At 37.2% G+C, this 14,961-nt stretch overlaps 1 long non-coding RNA gene across 1 annotated transcript; it reads left to right on the top strand.

Moving 5' to 3' along the window:
• Positions 1 to 6,874: 6,874 nt before the first annotated feature.
• LOC141600062 (uncharacterized) lies at positions 6,875 to 11,197 on the top strand. Its single transcript, XR_012524111.1, has 2 exons — positions 6,875 to 7,164; positions 10,345 to 11,197. It is a non-coding gene; the product is annotated as an uncharacterized LOC141600062 (long non-coding RNA).
• Positions 11,198 to 14,961: the final 3,764 nt, after the last annotated feature.

Genomic DNA, 14,961 nt, shown 5'->3' with positions numbered 1-14,961 from the left:
AAATGCAATGAAATGAATGATGAATGATTCTATACTAGATGCAAACTATATGTGAAATATTTACATGTGATAAGTATATACAAGTGATGCAAACTAAGCTAAACTATATGATGCATGCTTTCTATTGTTCGAAGAGCTAATTTGAATTAACTCGCATTCCTTATGAGTGAACTTCCCCAAACCGGACAAAACACTATTTCTAGTGCAAAAAGGAGGAAGTTCATCCACAAGGCATGAAATGCAATGCATGAATGAGGTTTGTCATTTTGGATTCTTTGTAGTGGGAGCAAAAAGATAGGCACCTCAATGTTGCCGAGGTGTGAGTCCTTTGAATAGTGCTAGGACTCAAATCCTCAAAACTACCAAAGAGCCCGAAATGACTATAAAGATGCTCTAAACTAGATGTTATAACAATTGTACAAGTCATGTTATCAATGTAATCAAGAGATAGAAACAACAAACCTAAAGGAGGGGTAGGAGACTCACAATGGAATAGGGTGATACTAGCATAAGTTATCAACCGCACATATGTGTTGTCCTCCTTCAAGCTTTGTCAACCATCAATTGTCACTCATCATGACATCATCATCATCATCATCTACCTCCATGGAACCGGAGGTTTCACCATCATCTTCTTCACTAGAACTTGAACTTTGCTCTTCTTCCTCATCATCTTGGCAAGACCCACTACCTTCCCCGCTCTCATCATCAACTTCCTCCTCTATCCTTGTTTCCCGATCATCCCTTTCTTCATCTTGAGAAGCATTAGGAAAGAACACTTTCCTATCCACCCAATTTGGCAAAGAACTCGAAGGATCAAGGAATCCTTGCCTAGCAAGATGGAAAAGGGGTGGATATTGGGCGTAGTAGGCATTCACCCGATCATTGTATGCTTCCCTATGCATATGTTGCATTAATTGTGTCAGTAGTCATTGCCCGCCATAGCATTACTCGATTTGAACTCGTGGTAGGCAAAGGCATATGGTGGTGTAACAATGGAGGAGGAGGGCTCTTCGCTCGGATTTTGTTGTTGCTTGATGATGGTTTCGGCTCTCTCAGAAATGGGAATAAGGTAGTTGGTTCGGTGGGTGGAGATGCGATAAATCTTGCTTGGTAAGACAATGGAATTGGCATCCTTGATGAGCCACTCATAGGTATGGTCTAAGTTATCATGCTTGACCCATTGAAATTTGCGGATCAAATTGCTCATATCAAGAAGGTGGTTTTATTTAACCGCTTTGTAAGTGTTGTCTTTGTTGAACTCTGGGTTAAAGTGCTTAGCTAATCTTGTCACCAACCCTCCATTAACAATGAAAGTCGCGCCATCTTTCCCATTCTCAATATCCAACCATCTCTTGATCAATAGTTGAAGAATATTGTACTCACTTTTGGGCTTCCCACCAACATTCAAGAAGGACTCAAGGTAAACAAAGTCTAATTCCGTTAAGTGATTGGCTTCTTTTGTAGCAATCAAAGTGTTAGCCACGAACTTGTGCCAATACATTATGCCCGGATGATGAATGTACAAGGCATGGCACTCCTTGAAAGTAGTGAACTCACGACCAAATATGGCTTGCCAAAGTGGTTTGGCATCAAACTCCAAAGGTTTCTTGTTGAATCGGTCATGGTTCTTAAGCCCAAACACTTTACCAAAATCACTTTTATGCATTGTTCTAGTGTTGTTTTCGAGACGGAATTCTACATAATCTCGAGTCTCAATTCTATACTCCCTCAAAGAACTAATGAATTCCAATGTCAAAGAGGGGTATGTCAATTCATTCATTTCAAAGAGGGTGGATAACCCCATAGACTCAAAGAATGCCTTTGTTTGCTCAAGGACACCAAATTTGCTCAAATCATCTTGACATACATATTTTGTAGCAAAAATCTTTTTCTTGGCTAGGGATTCGAATGCAAGCCTATACTTATCGGATATGAAAGTTACCTCCGGATAGTTTTTCAATTGTTCCACCTCCGGGATAGAAGTAGTAGCTTCCTCGATAGCATTGACGATTTCCGGAGCTTGCTCCCTTTGTTGAGCCAAGACCAATGCCTTTTAAAGCAAGAGCTTGTTGTCTTTTTGATAAAGTTGGTGTTTTTGTTGCCTTGATGCCTCCTTTAGTCCTTGCCATGGCTATTCTCCTTTCAAATTAGTATCAACAAACCAAGTTTATGCTTGAATGCTCCTTTCTTCTTCAAGTTTCAATTGAATGCCCAATCAATTTGGGGATTTTCCGATTTTTACCCAACCCTAGAGAAATTGATTGATTTTGTGAGGAAATTGTTGTTTGAATGGCCTTATTGTTGATAAAGGAGTGATTTGTTTTTAATTTGAGCAAGTTTGGATTTGATTGTGGTGAATTTGGTTGAGAAAATGGTGTTTTTGGATGAGGGGATTGAAGGTTTTAGTGAGGGAAATTATGGTGTTTTATGTTTGAAGAAATGAAATGAAATGAAGATGAGAGGTGAGTCCCGTGTTTTGTTGATGTAGCAGGTATGGACGGGCGGATTGGGGAGGAGTCGGGCATATTTTCATCCAGTGAAAAATCAACAATCTGCTTGGCTCTGGAGACGGGCGACTTGAAGACAAGTCGGGCGGATTTCTGCTAGGCTCGCTCGTCTTGAGCTTGAGGTCCAGTGTAAATTTAACAACTGAAGGCACTTTCAAGACCCACGTCCTAGGTTGAGGTCGGGCGACTTGAGCTGAGGGACGCTTGAGCTGAGCTCGGCTCGGGCAGATTTCTTTCCAGAGCAAAATTTCACTTTGTGCCTCTTTTCCAGTCCCCACGAGCTCAGGTCTGCTCGTGGGGATTTTCTCCCCATATCAATTCTTCTTCTTTTCTTCGTCATTTCTTCTTAGGTAGGATTACAAAGGCTTGATTAGCCTAGGCATGTGCTTCCCCACACTTAATCATCAAACTATAATACTACAGTTTTCTATGTCTATGGGTACTCTATCGAGTGGGGCTTACTCTGTCGAGTAAGTATCTTTTTACGCAAAACAGTAGCTGACTTGATGGGTACTCGATCGAGTATGTGTGACACTCGATCGAGTAAGGGGCACTCGATCGAGTAAGTCACTTACTCGATCGAGTAAGTGCGTATTACGGGTTATTTAGCCGGGTTTTGTTAATAATGCGAGATTAATATAAAAGGATTTCCGTCACTGTGCTTAATCACTTTTAATCTCCTAAAACCTTTGAAAGAAAAGAGAAGAGTTACGTAGATCGCATCTCTCGCATTATTAGCAAATCCCAAGGTTAGGATCGTCGGATTATCTTGTTCTTTACGCCGTTGTGATCGTGTGTCGAGGGAGGAGGATTCGTAGAGGAAAAGTTATGATTAGCTGCTGTGACGGTCTCGTGTGATTGTTATTCCAGGTAGGGTTTCCCTACTCAGTATTGATTACATAATGTGTTGGTGGTTGTTTGTTGTTGTTGTTGTTGTTGTTGTTGTTGTTGTTGTTGTTGTTGTTGTTGTTGTATATCATATTGGCATTGGATTTGGAATTGGTGATTGTTGATAGTATAATGTGATTGTCGTATAATTGTCTGTGGTTTGCGAGGTGCGTCCTCGGCTGAGTGGAGTCACTTGCGGGATTGACTTCACGCCCTTGATTCGCCTTCTGTGGAACCCACCACAGAAGGAATGTGCACATTTAGGAACTTGGGTTTATCGCTCGGATGAGATGAGCGGGGCTTAGGAGGGAACCCACTGGCGGTGTGGAATATTTGTTGCGATGAATATTCTGGCAGGACTATACACTTTAGTGTGTAGTCAGGTGTGTGGTGATGTGATGGAGTTTGGGTTGATTGGATTGGATTGTAGTATTGTTTTATTGCAGATGTTTGTTTTGTGTAACCAGTACTGACCACGTTTAATTGTTTTAAAAACTGTGGTGATCCATTCGGGGATGGTGAGCAGTTATTGAGCAGGTATGAGATGATGCGCATGGGATAGCTGGGTTGAGTCATCACGAGCTGTTTAATAGTCTTCCGTTGTGTCATGGACTAGTTTATTTCATTTGGTTTAGTATTTTTGAGAACGATTGTATTTTTCATTATCAGTTTTGGTTTTGACCTTGTACCACTTTAAACTTAATTATAATTATAAAAGTATGTTTCTTTATGGTCTATTTGATATTCATTGCCTCGGGTAATCGAGATGGTAGCATTCCCAAGCCTTAAGTGGTCCTGGTAAGGCACTTGGAGTATGGGGGTGTTACAAAGTGATATCAGAGCGACGATTTTGGAACTGTAACTAATGAACTCAATGAACTTAGGGAGTCAAAAATAAAATGAACCCGGGTAGGAGTTGTTAGGAGCTAATGCAAAGACTTGGGAGACGTCCTAAAGTCGCGATCTCGCCCTGCAAGTTTGAACCGGTCACTATGAGGCGTTTCTTGGGATCATTATGTGTTTGTCTTGTATGTTGTATATCTATATAGAAATGCGTTGTGTGAATTGGTGGATGAATACATGTGGAGGATGGGAGCTGATGTGGTGAAAGGTGATGATAACACGAGTATAAATGTTGACTGAATAACGTAAATGCATGATAGATGATTTATAACGTGGCATTGTTAGAAACATGTGGAGTAGGTTGTTGTTTGATATATATATATATATATATATATATATATATATATATATATATATATATATATATATATATATATATATATATATATATATATATATAGTTGGGATCTTGTGAGTTTGGTTTCTTATGGTGAGTTTGTACTTTGAAATCTCAGCCACTAGATTATATTAGAGATGAATGACCAAGATCTAATCTTACTTGTCATATCAAACCACTGTCATTTACTTATTTTCTCTTTTTCTAGTGTTACTCTTTTTTTTTTTACTTTAATTTTTTATCTCCTTTTTTTTACCTCGTGTTATTATGCTGTTATTGTGCTTTTTTTTTTACGACTTTGATTTTTTTTTTCCTCGTATGTTTTTCTCTAATTTTCTCATTATGTGACCTTTTTTCTTTTTCGTTTTGTACCAGATTTTTTTTTACTTTATTTTTTTTCTCTCTTTTGTTTTATCTCGTGTTATTATGCTGTTATTGTGCTTTTTTTTACTTTGATTTTTTTACGACTTGATTTGTTTTTCTCTTTTTTTCTTCACCATGTGTTATTGTGCTGTTATTGTTATTCTGGTGTTATTGTGATGTTATTCCAGTGTCACTTTGATTTTTTTACTACTTTTGATTTTTTTACTTTTTTCTACCACATGTTATTGTGATGTTATTCTGGTGTTATTGTTATTATGCTGTTATTGTGATGTTGTTCCGGTGTTACTTATATTTTTTTACTACTTAGATTTTTTTACTCGTTTTTTTTACCACATGTTATTGTGCTGTTATTGTTATTCTGGTGTTATTGTGATGTTATTCCGATGTCACTTTGATTTTTTTACTCTTTGTTTTATCACATGTTATTGTGCTGTTATTCTGCTGTTATGTTATTCTAGTGTTATTGTGATGTTATTCCGGTGTCAGTTAGATTTTTTTACTACTTTTTTTACTCTTTTTTTACCACGTTTTTTTACCTCGTCCTTGCTAGTCTACTATGCTAATATACAGACCACAACAAAAATCCATTATCATTCATCACCATTCATTCGTATTCATGATCGACAACCACCACCAACAACAACTGCTCCTGCTTCTACCGTGTCGCCATGCTCACCAACAGTCTGGACTCAAACTGACGTCATTTATTGCTTGCCTTCAACTCAGAATCGAAACCCGACTTAACTTGTGCACCATCACTTCGGTTATCCCACCACATTTTGAGCTACCACTGAACTCGGCACCGAAATCAGCGACCAACGCACCACAGTTACTTCTTCCTAAAAATCTAACTGATAGGATTATGTTGAAGGCAACATTCTACAATATTGTCGTATAACACGTCCAATAACGCTTTCTAAACTTCCTCAAAACAGATCGAACCTAATCTCACCTGGGTATAGACCTGCAATACTATGAGTTGTTTCCCGAAAAGTTTCAAACACAATATAAGTTTACTCAAAGAAAAAAGAGGGATGAATACATGAAGCAAAAAGGATAAGAGCAACAACAACATGAACAAATTATGCCCGCCTCGTCACCAAATAGCTTCAGACGATGATGAGTTTTCACCAGCAACAACATAATCATCATTATCATGTTGTAGTTGTTGATTTACAATATCTGAAGATTCCGATGACCCCGCTATTCCCCGCCGGATCTGGGTACTGCTTTGGGTCTGATTTAGAGAGCAGTTTTGGAGTGATCTCTCCAACGACGCTGTCACCGTCCCCATATGCCAGATAACAAGAGCGGAGAATAATAATAAATTAATAAATAGATTGAATGTGGATTTTTGATTTTGGAGTGATTGATTTTAGAGAACAGTTTTTGGAGTGATCAATTCAATCGCTCTTCTCCGTTTTCATTCGTCGATCTGCGTCATGATTTTGTTCAATTAAAAGAATCGAACATGTTTTGATTATTTTAACGCTTAATTGACAGAATTGTTTTTTTTTTTAAGAATCATTAAGAAAGATAATGTGCAAAACTAGTGCACTGTTGAACGAAAATATCAAGATAAAAAGGGGAGAAAACTTCTGGAGTGAGAAAGTAACTCTGTAAGTGCAGAGGAGTGACGAGGAGTTGAGAAGATTTTTTATAATGCAGTGGCTTTGTGTTTATTTTAAATTGAATCTTGACCATGTATTGCTCTTTATCTAGTGGTCCAGATTTTAAAGCATAAACTCACCATAAGAACCAAACTCACGAGATCCCGCCTATATATATATAGGGGCGGGGTCAGGTGCGAACTAAAGTACGGTGAGAACCGTACGAACTAATTTAATAAAAGCAAAACCAAACCCATCGGTCTGACTTCCCTCACCCTTATCCTTTTATATCACACACCCCACCTAAATTTCCATCTCCTTCATCCACCACCACTACCACCAGTCACCACCACCACCACCAATATCCGCCATTGTTTCCAAAAACACCACCGGAGATGGTGCTATCCTCCGTCGGCCACGCATACCAAGCCACCGCTCTTCTTTTGTCGCTCCTATGGCCAACAACCAAGTTATGGATTTTCTGACGACTTCCTTGGAGTTTGCGGCTCTAAATTTTCAGATTTCTTCGACGGTACTATTAGTTTTCTGAAATCTTACTTCGTTTATTTTAGATCTCGCATTTCAATTGATTTTGGAAAAAAATATCACTGGTTAATAAAAAAAAAATATAATTAGTCTTTAGTAAATTAAGTGAAAGCAGTTAGTTAGAAATGTCGTGTGTTAATTGAAATGTACACTCTAATAGCATTTGAAATACTTGAATAATGGCAGCACTTAGATGATTTTGCTTATCGTGACATTATTTGTGTTTAGCACGCATTATGATATTCTGTGTGGTAGCTGATTTACCATTATTTGAAGCTCACATTTTGGTGGATGAAATGGTGAATCGGGTTAATACTGAAAATTATGGAGGAAGTTGACTATTAAATTGACATTTTGGCCAAGATTGATTGAAAACGATGAGGGGCTTAGGTAGTAGGGGGTATCTAGCAATCTAGAGATGTGTATCTAGGAAGGTAAAGGAGTGTATCTAGCTTGTTAGAGATGTGTATCTGATAAGGTAGACGAGTATATCTAGCTTTCCAGATATGTGTATATAGCAATCTAAAGATAGATGATAGAATGTTCTCTACATAATCTATTAACAGGGGTTTTTCGATGTAACGTTTTGTTTTTCTTGAACTTTATGCATTGGATACTCGTTCATTTAGTTATTGATTCTTGTATGCTGATGCATTATTCAAATCTAATAAGTACCCTCTTATTTTTCAAGATAGATGACAGAATGTTCTCTGCATAATCTGTACTTTAAATCACTTGTGACAATTCTGCCAAATGGAATCCCGAGGGTAGCCTTTGTTCATATGGTAGTTACTCCTTATTCATCCTGGAAGGAAACTACTGTCAGCGGTTTTCACCGTAGGATGAAAACCCGAAGTTGTATACATTGAGCCACTTAATATGCGTCTAAGGAGCCTTTGAGACATTAGAATAAACGCGGTTAAAAAATAGTTACTGCTTAATCAGTGACTGTCAAACTGGTCGGGCAGTAAGGTCCGACTTGATATACAGCTGGGGTTGAATACTATCTGTCGATTTATTTATATAAATGAATTATATGACTGAGACACTCAAATAAGAAAAATGTAATGAATTGATCGAGACAGACTACAGAGGGGTATAATATTAATATTTTAATTGCAATTGTAATTATGACTTATAAATCAAATTTGATTATAATATATGATTTTCTTTTATAAATGAATTTTATATCCCTTAAATTTGCATTTTCTGCTATTTTATCCCATTTATAAGTCGGGTTAATTTTTAAACATATCTAAGAAGAAGATTCTAAAAACAAAAGAGTGCTAAGGTGTTGAGTAGGGATGGGAGCAGCCTGATATAATTGGCTTGAAAACCTATCATTACTTCAAAGCTTCACATGGTAATTTTATCATCCTGGGTTTGTATTTGATTTAGTGGTTATCAAAATTTCGACTCCTAGTTCCGTAAGTCTTCTTTTGTACTGTCCACTTATAATTCTGGACAGATTACATGTGATCTTACTTTGAGAGTTAGGTTTATTTCACACCTTTTTTTTATATCATATCAATATAGAATTTGCCCATCTCATGTACAGTTCCTTTTAACCTAGTTTTAAACAATGGTTGGTTCATTTGGGTTCTTAATCGTACTTATAATCACTCCATTTGGGTTCTCAACAAGATCTTTATTATTATTATTATTATTATTATTATTATTATTATTTAATATGTTGTTATTTTTTCGTTAATGGTTGCTTTGTTTTGGTGTTGATAATTTGTAATCAGCGGAAGCGGAACTAGGGGATAGTAATAGTAGTGGCGCTCGTCCTGTCAAATAATGAAAAAATTGAAACTTTTAGTTAAAAAATTACGATTTTTTTCCTTGTAATTTTTGTCAAGAGTAGTGCTTTTGATCCAAAAATCCGCCTAAACAATGTGAAGTTGGTGGATGAATGTGAGTATGGGTATAATTATGAATCAATCATATGAGTGAAGGATGTATTTCCTTGTGAATTCAAAACATTTTAGGCATTACTATATTTCTGACTTGCCAACGTTGTTTTTCTAAGGCTTTTCGCAATGCCTTACTCATTACATGAATGAGCGTTGAGTTTGATTCAAATTATTGGTCGGAAGGATCTAGCTATCTAGAGGTATGTATCTAGCAACTTAAAGAAGTGTATCTAGCTAATTAGAGGTATGTATCTAGTAGTTTAAATTAGTTTAAAGGAGTGTATTTAGCAGTTTAAAGGAGTATATCTATAAACTTACAGAAGTGTATCTAGCTAACTAAAGGTATGTATCTATAAACTTAAACGAGTGTATCTAGCTAGCTAAAGATATGTATCTTGAAACTTTAAAAAGTGTATCTAGCTAGCTAAAGGTATGTATCTATAAACTTAAACGGGTGTATCTAGCTAGCTAAAGGTATGTATCTAGCAACTTTAAAAAGTGTATCTGGCTAGCTAAATTTATGTATCTAGCAACTTAAATGAGCGTATCTAGCTAGCTAGAGGTACGTATCTACCAACTTAAACAATTGTATCTAGTAACTTAATGAAAACAAACGCGAGGGACGAGTATGCTAAATTTAAGAAGGGTTTAGGGTTGGTTTGTATCTGCCAATCGACATTATTTTTATTGACTATTATAGCGTAATTTAGCTGTATGAGATTGATTACATTCGATTAAAAGATGTTCGGAGATTTAATGCGCTATGTTGATCATAGCTAGGTCAATTATATTGTAGGTGCTCGCGTTTGCAATTAACGCTGACTTAGTTGAAACCTGGACATTGATTATAAGCTTTCTCGATGTCAATTTTCATGTTCTGATGATATGTGATTTAATTGTACATTGATTATAATTTTGCTCGATACAAATTGGACTTGATATGAGAAAATCAGCTAATATCTCCACTGTGTGCTTGCTCCTCAATTATCTTGTCAATGTTCAGGAATTTGTTTATGTCCAGAAGCATCTCTTGACGCAGAAGATGGATCATCTGTTGTAATTTTGGAGCTTTGTTTATATTTAGTAATGTTTTGATTTGATAGAAAATCAATGAATCTCATTGAAATTATTTTCATATATAGTTGGCATTCAGCTTATCATGAGTTTCTTTTTCTTCTTCTTCAATCTTCACATTCAATTTACGCGAATCCTTTCTCATACAGTCGATTTCTTTGTATTTGTTTCAACAGGCTGTTCAGATCAACTTCTTTTGAGGAATCAGGTAATATTATAGTTCTAGCAAACATTTCATTTAGATGCTATCGATTTGGATCCTGTCAGTTGTATTATGCACTTATCAGATCATTTGGGGTTTAATTATGTCCGTTCAATGGTTAGGAGCCGGACAATTGGTCTTGAGTGGGGTAATTAGTAATTAAGGGTCATGAGTGCTAAGGTTTATCTTATTTTTCTGGTATATAATCCTAATGTCAGTTTACAGTGCTGATTTCTGAACATTTTGCCAGTTCAGGTTTTCGGATTTCCGGTCTTATTTAAGCTGCACAGTTCAAGTTTTTTTTTTGTTTTTTGTTTTGTTTTACCTGCTCTGTTTAATATCTGAAAGTAGAAATTGCAGATTCTCATCATTAGCATGGTGGCATATACATTCCCTAGGACAAGAGCAGCCATAGCGATAATCCGATACTCAAACGAAGTGACAAGCAAGGTCACTCAAGCCATGACAATCATTCTATCTGCTATATCTACACTCACATTAACTTCACTATTTTGTAACAACTTTGCTTCAGGCATTTGTATTTAGAAACCTATTCCCTAACAACGTTTCAATAGCCATCAGCGACAGAGCTCCTAAGCCATACAAAAGGTGGTTTCATCTGAGAAATACCAGCTCAGATGCTAAAGACATCGAGAATTACATGGAAGTTTGAAATCAGCCACTGTCAAAGCTCATCACAATCTTGTCGACATTCATCCGCATGTTGGTGTTAAGCATGTTCAAGTCTTGAATGTTGTCACTACTTCGGATGATGTAAAGATTTGTTAGATAAATTATTGTTATATTTGTTGATGTTGATGATTGAATTAGAATGTTAGGGGCAAGTTACTTCTTGTTTTTTTAACAAAATGACCTATCTTTTTTCTTTCATTTTTAGAAATCAAGACTCTGATGCAAGCACTAGATGAAGAGGAGTGTCAGATAGATAGTAGTAGCCCTGAGACGCAAGGCTGAGGACTTGGAAAGAACGGTGGGTAAAAAAAAACTTAAAGTTGGAGCACGTAGAAGTTTATCGTCCTAGTTAGTCCGTGTAGATTTGGTCACCATACAATTGATCGTCCTAGTTAGTCCGTGTAGATTTGGTCACCTTACAATTGCACACCACATTATGTTAAGATGCTTTGATTTATTAATATCAAAAGCCAATTATATCAAATGGTAGAGCATTGTGCAATGCACAAGATATGGGTTTGACTCCCATATTGGCTATGAAATTTTACCTTATACTCATGTCTTTCGTATTACAAGTAAATTGTACAAACACAGCCAAGTTGGAGCTAATTGGCATATCCTATTTCAGGAGCAACATTGTTTTATTTGTCATCTACTTAAATTTGAGCATCCTCTTTGCTATCTTAAAGTTGTGGGTTTTAAGTAATAATGCATTTATCGGAAACTAAGTGAAATATTCAGTTTAGGCCTTCGTCTGTTACTTTGACCAAGTTATATTTGGAATTCGGACACTGTTTGATTTGTTAACCTGAGTGATGGCAATGAAACTAGTTCCAATTAAAAAACACCCATGTAAATTGAAATTCGCAGTCGGAATGGTTTTCATGTCCAACCAAGTTGTCCCACTTTATTTAACTTTTCACGATTGTTGTCTAGAATTTGTCAGGATATTCCCGTCTTAACCATGAACTCCGTAAATGAGTGATGATTATTGATTACGAGGAAATGTGAATGTTGAGGAGGGGGAGTTAGTTTCAATTAATTTGACTAAGCAACATTCAGAATTTGGACACAGTTTTTTATTTCCTCATTTCTCCAAAGCCGACATCACCCCTCATGCTCTCAGACACCCATATTCTCTGGCACCGTATAAACTACCAAGGTACCCATATTACTACCCTCAGATACACATGGTAGTACTACTGGATACATATGGTTATACTACTACATACACAAATCGATTAATGTATCCAACAGTAATACAATGTGTATCCGGGCAGGTATCTTGTGTATCCACCGCTTCACCATGATCCACCAAGCCCATCCCCAAACCACAACCCACCACCCCTACGAACTATCCATAAACACAACCTTATACCTAGTGTAATATTATGTGTATCCGAGATTCTGAGCAACATCACTCAAGCACCACTGCCTAATCCATCAACCTCCAACACGGGGATGCATTCAATCCTAATGGACCATCTACAACCTCATAACTGGTCGTCAGCGCCGCCTACCGCCATCACTTCCTCCAGTCATCGTGACGTCAATCCAGCGCACCACCTGTCCACCCCAACCGTCCATGATCCAACATCGTCACTGTACTACCCTTACCGCCATAGCTCCATCTCCATCCTTCAGACCACCACGCAACCATATTCTACCTCGGATTCACACCATCGAGCCACCGTGAGTAGTTTAATGCACCTTCAATAGCAAAGACGGTAACCCAGATCCTCGCCAGCAACGTAAGTGAACATCCAAAATGTTCCGACGTCTCCCTATCTCGGTAGAGCTCCGTCATCGACAAAATCCACCTCCCTAACAACCATTAGAGTTATATTGCGCCATCAAAGACGTTTTTTTGAATCTTAACTCTTCCGATTTGTCCATTATAACAACTAACTTTTCGCAATTTTACTTTATTTAAACTAAATTTACGATTAAACTTACAAAATTTTTAAAAATATATAAAATAATTGAAGAACAGCGATGATAATTGAAGTCCGATGTCAGGCGAAGCCTGGTCGACGATGGTGGTTGCCGGGCGTCAGCGTGGGCATCAGTTGCTTTGGGGGTGAAAGTGAAATGTTGAGTTAGAGGAGAAAGAGCCAGTGAATGTGGTCTCTATGTATGAAAGGAATCAGAGTATTAAAGGACTGTTAATGGGGACCGTCGATTAACTTTAATCTAGCCCTTTTACTTTAGTTCGCACGGTTCGCACCGAACTTTCAGTTCGATCGAGTAGGTTGTTTTATGTCTCTGGACAGTGTACTGTTTTTGGGCACTCGATCGAGTAGGGTCAGCTCGATCGAGTAAGTTTGTGGCTCGATCGAGTAAGTTTGCTTTCTGGTCAGGTTCTGGAGTCGAGGCACTCGATCGAATAAGTGGGCAACTCGATCGAGTGGCCTCAACTCAATCGAGTGGGTTGTGGTACTCGATCGAGTAGGTTCTGCACAGGTCGTATACGTGTTTGAGATATGGGATGTGTGTTTATGTTTACCTTTTCTTATATAGTTTCAAGATGTCGTCAAAGAGAACCGCGTATGCTAGGGCTGAAAACATGAGCGTTGATGAGATAGTTAAGATGCTGGAGCACCAAGATGCCCTTACTGAGGCTCTAAAAAAGTTTGGGAAAGATAAAGAAGCGGGTGTGGACTTCGCCAGGATGAGTATAAACATAGCGAGGTTTAATCCAAAGGAGTACATGGGCACGGTGCACTAATTCTGCTAGATGATTGGCATAGAGAGATGGAGAACATACTTAATGTGGTTCATTGTCCTGAGGATTTTAGAGTGGAACATGTAGGAGTTATCTGTATGCATCCCTTTAAATTTAAGGATTATAACGAATTTATCATGATGAAAGCATGTAATAAAATAAATTGCATAAACAAAAGGGTAAAGAGATGACGAAATAACCTTCGGTCCTAGCTTATATGGCCTATGAACAATATCGCAATGATATTCTCCTATCAGTTGCACCCAAGATGATATGAGAAATGCCCTTTGATTATGCTAGAATCGATCCAAAAATTAACTAATTAATTTTTAGGTTTTTTGTGTTTTTCGTAGAGATGAGAGGTAAGGATTAGGTTAGAATGAATTAGGTTAAAAAATGATCTCACCTCACCTCTTATTGTAACCGAAAATAAGAAGGATGAGGGAGATCTTTTTTTTCTCTAAAATTCTCGGCCAAAATCCCGAAAAATAGAAGAGATATCTTTCACTTTTTCGGTTATTCCAAAAATGTATAAAATGTGTTAAATTGTCATCTAGTGAGGATCGAAACCATGACCTCTTTGTTTGAGTACCCTCACTATTACCACTATGACACATTCATCTTGTTGATATTAAATATAACCGATTACATTTAATTACGAATTAACAGATTAATTCGTCCAAGCTAACATTACATACATTTAATTAAATATAACTTATTATATTAAATTTACGAATTGACAGTTAATTCATCTCAACTAATATTATTTAATCTTCATTAAATAATTGTCTCATCAACACATTGACTAACTGTTTAGTCATATAAGGCATCAATGTGATCATATTTCTATAACCACATCTCTCAAACACATCCTATAGGTGTGACCTTTAGGGACCCGTTGATCACCGCCATCTGTATGATAATAACGTCAAACTTTCTAGCAAGCCAACCGTTATTAGGCAATCGTTAATCAACTGATTAAATACGAAGTATATCCTTGTGAACCTGTGAGAGATTTACAAATGTTATCACACTAATTTGTGGAGGACACAAGCTCCAACAAACTCCCACTTGTCCTCACAGGTGTATGTGCGATAACCGATTCTCATATCCTAAAATTTCTCCCACTCAATGTAAAACAATTTGCAAATCTGTATTCACAAAGGTCGTATT

Source organism: Silene latifolia, chromosome 9, assembly GCF_048544455.1.
Source record: "Silene latifolia isolate original U9 population chromosome 9, ASM4854445v1, whole genome shotgun sequence".
NCBI lineage: Eukaryota > Viridiplantae > Streptophyta > Magnoliopsida > Caryophyllales > Caryophyllaceae > Silene > Silene latifolia.
This window is presented reverse-complemented; position numbering and strand designations above follow the sequence as displayed.